Here is an 8,827-nt window from a genome sequence, read left to right as displayed (position 1 = left end):
CCCCCCCCCCCCCCCCCCCCCCCCTTTTTGAGCTTACAGGTTTGAGGGCGTACGAGGCTTCTACTGAAGTATCACAGTAAATTTGCTGAAAAATGACCCTGCTGCATCGATTACGTTCATTTTCTCTGAGAATACCCTAAACCTGCTAAAATTTTCTAGGAGAGTATTAGTTATTTTTGACATTTCTTTTTGCCTCCCATTCTTATTGTAGTATTTAGATAGTGAAACTATTTTTTGTAAAAAGTATACCCAGATTCGACGGGAGAGCAAATAGCATCTCGGTGCCACTTAGTAGGACAAAAGGCTGCCGTGGTGCAACTGTTCAAATTTTCTAGTTTTTATAATTTATCAGAAAAGAAATAACTTTTTGAGTCTTTGTTCAAGTACTCACGAAACATCTGTTGTAGCAAGAATAATTGATGAAACCTATGCTTTGACATCTAATAAATCTGTATGTCAACCTTGTTCCTTAAATGCATGTTCTTGGTTGCTTGAAAGGTTGACTAGAAGAGACTTGTCAATGTTTTTGCAGGGTGATTTCAGTTAAGCTTCAAATATATAATTGCCAATTATAATGTTCATTTTGCTGGATTCTGACAGAAGGAGCGATGCATGTTTAGCAACTTGAACAAATTAATGTGAAGCAATGGCGGAACTAGAATTTTCAGTAAGGGGGTTTAGAAGTAAATATACGGACTAGTTGAAAGGGTATACATAAAAATATTTTTGACCATGTAAAAATAGTATAATTTTCCGACGAAGGGGGTTCGGTGCAGCGGTGGCATTCTTGTATCATTTTGTTGTTTTTCTATTTAGTATCAGTAAATATGTTCGAAAATTCAGATCCTCTATTTGTTCTTTCTGAAATGGAGCGAATTGTATCACTTCTCTTGCCATAGGCAGATGTTTAGCATATGTTTTTAGACTTTTGAAAAATTAAGTCTTTATTTGGCACAGTGCTACTACTCCGATGCTGCAATTGCAGATGGCTACTTCAGTGTGCTAGCTGAAGTCTATATGCGTCAAGAGATTTCAAAATGTGAAATACAGTGACTCTTAAGTCTGATCCTCTACAAGGTGGGGATCCTTCCAGACAGATCCGTGATGATGCCCTCCAAATGCTTGAGACGTTTTCTGTCCGTGAATGGGCTGATGATGGGATGGAGGGGTCTGGAAGCTGCAGAGCTGCTGTAGTTGGGAACCTTCCAGATTCATATCAACAGTTCCAATGTAATCTTTCTTGTAAACATGCTAAAGATCATCCTGAACTGAGCCAGTTGCGTTGCGAAGAAATTATGCAGAGGCACTTGATGCTGTTGATACAATTGCACAGCATCAAGTCCTCCCCTGCATGGCTCTATGGATTGAGAATCTCAATTTCGGGAAACTCAAGGACTCTGACTGGAGTGAGAGATTATTGAAAAGTTTTATTATATGACATGGAGACATGGTGATTAGTTTCCTTATGAAATTGAAAAGCTTTGGAGCACAATGGCTAGCAAACCCCGGAACATAAGTCCAGTTTTAGATTTTTTGATTGCAAAAGGGATTGAGGATTGTCATTCAAATGCTTCAGCAGTAATAAGTGGTGCATTTGCTACATATTTCTCTGTTGCTAAAAGGGTTGGTTTATACTTGGCTCGTATCTGCCCCCAACGTACTATTGATTACCTGGTTTATCAACTGGCTCAGCGTATGCTTGAAGATAACATGGAACCTCTGTGGCCTAGTGCAAACAGAGATGGTAATGGGAACTTCATATTGGAATTCTCTCAGGGGCCGTCTGTAACTCAAGTTTCATCAATTGTAGAGAGCCAACCTCACGTCACCTTTGTTAGTTTGTGGATCTCTTGATGGTCCTCTAAGAAACATCAGTGGTCGGAGGCAGAATTGCTTCGGGCCTCTTGAGTCCTATGCCTCCTGAGTTGAATATTGTTTCTCTAACTGCTGTCGGTCTGGCCAACTTCTTCCATCACTGGTGAACATGTCAGGGCCATTAATGGGAGTACTAACTTCAACAGGAAGTCTGCAAAGTCGCCATGTCTCTCCAGACAGTGGAGATTATCACATTGATACCCCAAATATAGGGGAAGAAAGGTTGCACTTGGCGTCTGGAACACATGTTGTTAATGCAAAAGAACTTCAATCAGCATTGCAAGGTCATCAGCAGCACCTACTCACTTATGCAGACATAGCCTTGATTTTACTTACTGAAATTGCCCATGAGAATGATTGAAGTTTTCTGATAGCATTTACCTTTGTTCTTTCATGTCACTTTCGTCTCCATGGATAGTTCAGAGGATATTGTCTTTGAGCATTGTCAGCACCTTCTTGTTAATCTGTTGTATTCCCTTGCTGCGCATCACTTGGAATTGTATGATGTTGAAAAATAGTGATGGAGAGAACAAACAGCGAGTAGTGAGCTTGATAAAGTATGTTCAATCTAAGCAATAGATAAATTGCCTACTATTTTCATGGCTTACTCCCTTGGTGGGATCTCAAGTATAGAGCACTTTCTAGCATGTGTTTCACCATTACTATGCAATGAATGGTTCCCCAAGCACTCGGCTCTAGCATTTGGGCACCTCCTATGTCTTCTTGAGAAGGGGCCAGTTGAATATCATCGTGTTAAACTTTTTATGCTGAAGGCATTGCTTCAGCATACTCCGATGGATGCTGCTCAAAGTCCACACATGTATGGCAATTGTATCTCAGTTGGTAGAGAGCACTTTGTGTTGGGACACACTTTAGTGTATCAGAAGCCCCTCTTGCAGAGCTGTAGCTTACCTGGATCACATCTGCATCAGCTCGGACAATTTGAGAGTGGACTTGCTGCCGTTGAAGAGAAGATTCTTGCTCCTCAGACCTCGTTTAAGGCTCGGAGTGTGCCATTGCCGTTTGCAATGGGAATCCATAGAAGTCTATATTTATTTTTTCGGTTGAAACCCACCCGGTGTCCCGGTACCCACTTTTTAAGAGTCCGACTATATCTGGATTCGTCCCGGGATGGGCCCCATTTAGGGGGGAAGAGCTCCCAACAGAGTGTTTGTCCTTACCCAGGGTCGAACCCTCGACCTCTGGGTAAGGTTGGAGCAGCCCCTTACCACTGCGCCACAAGTCTATTTTGCACTTTATTTAAGCAGCCCAATGTTTGAACACTTACTATTTAATGTTTATAAAGTGATTTTAAACACTTGAATTCAACACTAATTTTGTATCAAACATCAGAATTACAATTGAATGACACTTCCCTTGTTTTCCATACTTCATGATTGTGAGATATCACTCGCTGTTGCGAATCTTAAAAGAGAATCTACTCAAAAGTTCTCTATGATTAGTTAATCAATATACTTACAATGCATGTTCTTGGTTGTTTGAAAGGTTGACTAGAAGAGAATTGTCAATGATTTGCTGGGTGATTTCAGTTAAGCTTCAAATATATAATTGCCAATTATAACGTTCATTTTGCTGGATTCTGATTGAAGTGAACTGTTATTATATTGAAATTGACAGAAGGAGCGATGCATGTTTAGCAACTTGAACAAATTAATGAGAAGCAGTGGCGGAACTAGAATTTTCGGTAAGCGGATTCAGAAGCAAATATACGGACTAGTCGAAGGGGGTTCAACATCTACTATATGTATATATAAATATTTTTGACCATATAAAAATAGTATAATTTTCCACCGAAAGGGGGTCGGATGTAGCTCCGCCACTGTGTGAAAGGGTCTGGGAGATGTGTTATCATTTAAAATGTGGAAAAGAATAGACGTCAAGCCAACTTATTACGAAGCAAAAAGGAGTAGACATCAAACTAATCATGTCATTTGCTTAGAGATTCGTATGCTTGCAAGCACAAGTGAAAAAAGAAGATTAAACAATTCAGATTTCAGTGGTACGTACCCATCAAAATACGTGCAAAAGTGATCATTATTCTCTTGATAAATTTAGTTACAACAAAACGAGTGGAAGTTAATGGCGAAAATTTTGCAACAAGGAAGAAAATACATACAAAATGAAATTAAATGTATGTCTGATGTAACCAAATGTTCTTTAATGTTGATCACGTTGAAATTAAAGGATGCAAAGAAAAAATATTTAAAAAAAAAATAGATTAACAAAATTAAGTCAAATAAATTGAAATCGAAAGAATAATATTTTCTTTATTGCCTAAAAAGTTAATCATTGTCACTTGTCACTATTTTTCAAATTGAATTTTTATTTGTACAAGTAATTTTTTCTATTTTACCCTTAACATTAAATATTTATTATTCAAATTATTTTTATGACATTAAACATCAATTAATATGAATACTACAATAAAATATTCAGATCACTAATTATTTTTAAATAAATATACTATATGAAAAAGTGACAAGTAAAAATAAACAAACAAAATGCTATTTATTTTGAATAATATAAACTTAATACTCCTAAGGGATTGAAATTGTGTGTTGTTATCCTTTTGTCACGTTAATACGGACTAAATGTGTGTTTGAATAAATTAAAACGAGGCATGAATAACGTTTTTATAACCTAAGGGATCAAAAGTGTGTGTTGTTATCCTTTTGTTAAGACATAGAAGTAACTTTCGGCAGCTCCTATACCCCAACTAAGAAATACGCAGTCTGCGGAAAGTGTATTTATGGCCCCTTTGTGTGTGAGCATATGTGCCTCTCTTCATCTCCTCCTATTTTGATCTTTTTTTTTTCTTTTGTTCTTTTCTACACTATACTTCTTTATTTTAATTTCTCTACAAATTTATTTATTATTTTTCATTTTTTAATGGTTAAATAGTTTAAATTTAATCATAAATTTGAGCACATAATTTTTAAGTTTTTAGGTAAAATTTATATATTTGAAAACTAAGTAAAAATTACTATAAATCACAATTATTGACCAATTCAAAATATTTTTAAAATATATGAAAGAATTGCTAGCTAAATAAATTTAGTTGAATCTCGAAATCGAAACTAACACATAAATTGAAACAGAGAAAATATATTTCAATCTTTCTCGATCTCTTTTGTTTTTTTTGGTTAATTAGTATCTCTCTCTCACTTATATGTTCTTTTTTATTTCAACAGTTTTCTTTTGTTTTAATCTATTTTAAATCAATTTTATTACTCCCTCAATTTTATTTATTCGGCCCGCTGAAAATAACTTTTCTCCTTATTTATTTATTTTAACAAATAAAAATTTCATGTTATTTCTTTAGTATTTATTATAAAATAACTATATAAAGTATTAATAGTTAAATTTAAATTTTCAAAACATAATCAATAGGATTAATTTAGTAAAATAATTTTTTAATATAATCACAATTTAATTTATGTATAAAAAATAAACTCATAACAAAATTATGAAAGACCTTCATGTGTTATTAAATAACATAAATATTATAAACATGAGTTGTGGTGCAATGATGGGGCTGCTCCACCTTTAACCAGATATTGAGGGCTCGACACTGGTATGGAGAAAACTCTATTGGGAGCGCTGTCATCTTAATGGGCCCTGCAACGCGCAATTCAGATTAATCGGGACTGGGACTTCAATACAAACACCGTACACCGAATAGGAAATTAAAAAAAAAATTTAGAGTTTATGGACAAACCATGAGTTATTTTTATTATCGTTAAATTAACTTGAACCCAGTTACGAATTTTTAAAATTTCATTTTAGTTCATTTTATCTAGTTTTCTCATTTTGAATTTTTTTTATTGGAAGTTTTCTAGGAAAAAAAAATTCCCCAATTTTCTCACATTGAATTGCTATCTTATGTATTTTTTTTAAGTCAGGGGTCTATCGGAAACAACTTCGATACTTTATTTGAGGTAATGATATGATCTGCTTACAATCTACCCTCCCCAGACCCATTATGTGAGAATATACTACGTATATTATTATCATCACAATATTTTATATATTTATTTAAATATGATAGTAGTATTAAAAATAACATTTAATTTTTACTTTGTTATCAAATACAAAAGAAATTTGGATCTTTAAGAACCAAATAAAATAAAATTAAAGAAATAGTCAAATTAATTTTAATAAATTTAGAAAGTGTGAAAAAAAGAGAGGAGTAAGGAGGAAAGATAAATAAAAGAAAAAAGATAAATTGGGGAGAAAGAGGGCAAGTTAATTAAATTGATACAATGGTCCATAAGAGATTATTTTGTCAATTTAAAAATCCCTCACACAAGTATCAATAGGTGTGCCTTGCTATGTTAAAATTTTCCCGCCGTCTGCCTCTGCCTTAATAGTAATAGGTATTAGCTATCCGCCGTCTGCAGCCTTACTACTCTAATACCCTAGTTTTTTTTCATATGGATTCTAAAAAAGTATTAATCTTTGATCCTTGTATCGAAGGTGATTTCGATGAGTTATATTATCAGTGCAGGAAAATTATTTGGTTGATGAGAATTCGATGTCATGATGATACTCAAGTAGATATTACTGGATTTACTCTTGGCAAAGAAGGATACATTATCACCACACAACACTCTTTACCAAAAAATATTAAAGAAATCGAAGCGCGTCCGCTACACGAAGATGGATTCAATTATCTGGTTGAAGTTGTTCTTCAAAAGCCATCATGGAATGTTGTCTGGCTTAAAATTATGGAAATTAAGGACAACGATACCGAAATCAAGAACTTAAATGATATCTCGGTTGGTCAACTTGCAAGTGATTCATCCTTGTCCCTAGGTGAAGTGTTACTACACATTATTGGTGCGGATGGTCACAAGAAATTTGCTGATGGTTCGGATGCATGGTACGTAGGGTCTTTTTCTGTTGGTAGGGTATCTTTTCCATGTTTGGATAAGGTGGATTTGCCAAAAGACAATGTTTGTTGCAAAGACTATGTGTTCGATTACTCCAGTCGCATGCCTCGGTATCGAATTCTTGGTCATTTGTGTAATTCACAGACACATTCGAATTATGATTTCGGAGAGCTGGTTCACCCTCAACTCCCTCTAATACAAATTAGTGACTTGAATGATTGTTCCTACCGTACTTCAGGTAGCCCAGTATTTAATGACAAAGGACAAGTTGTGGGCATGATGTTGTTCGCTGATGCAAATAGGTTTTGCTTTGCTATTCATGCTTCCATTTTGAGAGAGTCATTAAAGGAATTGGGGACACTTGCAGATGAAGACATGTCCTAATTTGGTGCAGGGTGGTGATTACCGGAAGAAAGCACATGTTTTAAATGTAGTGAGCTCCATCAAAGTTCAGTTTAGTCTTAACCTCAGCATTAGTTTTTGTTTGAGTCATGCTCTGTATTTTTCCATTTGGTTGTTTTTGTTTGTCGTTGTTCAATATATTTTAGTTTCTACTGTTCAAGTTGATTCACTCTATTTTAAGTAACCTAAAGTTGTTTCTAGTTCCTTTTTTGTGGCTTACTTATTTGCAATAGTCATGTGGAGACATTATGTAGGAAAGCTAAGCAGCGGACTGAACAGTCATTCCAAGCACTTTATACTCTCTGTACAGGAAAGCTGAACAGCGGGATGTGTTATTGATAACTTTAGTTTGAAAGAGGGTGAAAGAACTAAACAGTGAGGAAATCATTGAAACATCTACCCTGGATGATGAGTTGAATGGATTGCAACTTAAGCATCTGAGCCTGATTTCTAACCCGCAATAAACATTATATCTACTCAGTCATTTGATTTTGGGCGTAACTATTGTTTTAATCATTCTTGCAGGTTGGCATGATTTCTGCTAATGATGGAATACTTCTTGTGGATTTTTGTTTCGCTTATTTTTGAATTCCGAGTGGTATTTGCTCATTTAATTTAAGATGTTGTATTTGGTACCAGTTCAAATCTATATGCTGTAGTTTCAAAAGTTTATATATGTCCCAATATCGACCCATTAGCTTGTGTAATACGATATACAAACTTATTAGTAAAATTATCACGAATAGGTAGAAACCCACTTGGAAAAATTGATACATCCGTCCAGTCTGCTTTTGTCCCTATTTGATAACGCTATAATTGTTCAAGAAATTTTGAATTACTTTCGAACTTCTAAAGTGAAAAAGAATATTATTTTGCTTTATGATCGACCTCGAAGTTTGATCGCTTGGAGTGGTCCACTCTACTACGTCAACTTCCCTAAAAATACGAGGGAATCTCTTTATTTGGTCATAAGGCTTGTTGAAATTACCTATTTAGTAATATTAGTCATCAAAAAAACAATACCTATTTAGTAATATTTAAGAGGGGATCTCGTTAAATCGTTGTTTGCTGTCAAACTGTACCTCAAGTTTATTCTAATGTGAGATGGTTTTCCCTTCCTGCTTGTTGACCAAGTTTGTTTTTTTATCATTCTTTTCTCCGTAGAGCATGCAAGCATTCTTACGTTTTGGTTTTGGGGTCGTACTCTTCATTGATGTTGCTGTCTCTTTCCTCTACTTTTAGCAGATATTTTAGATCCTTTGGGCCTAGAATGCCAATTAAGGTGCCTAGAGGATACTTGTATTAAATCTTCTATTGTAATACTCTGGTATTTGGCAAGAAAAAATTGGAATCCAGGGAATAGCAGGAATTTGCTATACTTGGCTTCCTTCCTTCAGCTCAGGGGACTATACAACTTGCCATCTGAAGGACAGGGTATAGTGCTTACCAAGTTTATATGCTAGCCTGGAAAAAGTTACAATGGACAATGACCACTCAGCTTGTCTTGAGCTTCATGGATTTAGTACATGAATAGGCCGTGGCATCTCAAAATGTGAGAACAACAAGAACATGCTGAATAGTCCTTCCTCTCTTAAATGCTAATGTTGCATTTACAGCCCCACCCCCACCCCGCACCC

This window comes from Capsicum annuum, chromosome 2, assembly GCF_002878395.1.
Source record: "Capsicum annuum cultivar UCD-10X-F1 chromosome 2, UCD10Xv1.1, whole genome shotgun sequence".
NCBI lineage: Eukaryota > Viridiplantae > Streptophyta > Magnoliopsida > Solanales > Solanaceae > Capsicum > Capsicum annuum.
The sequence above is the reverse complement of the archived record's forward strand: the minus strand, read 5'-3'. Positions refer to the sequence as shown.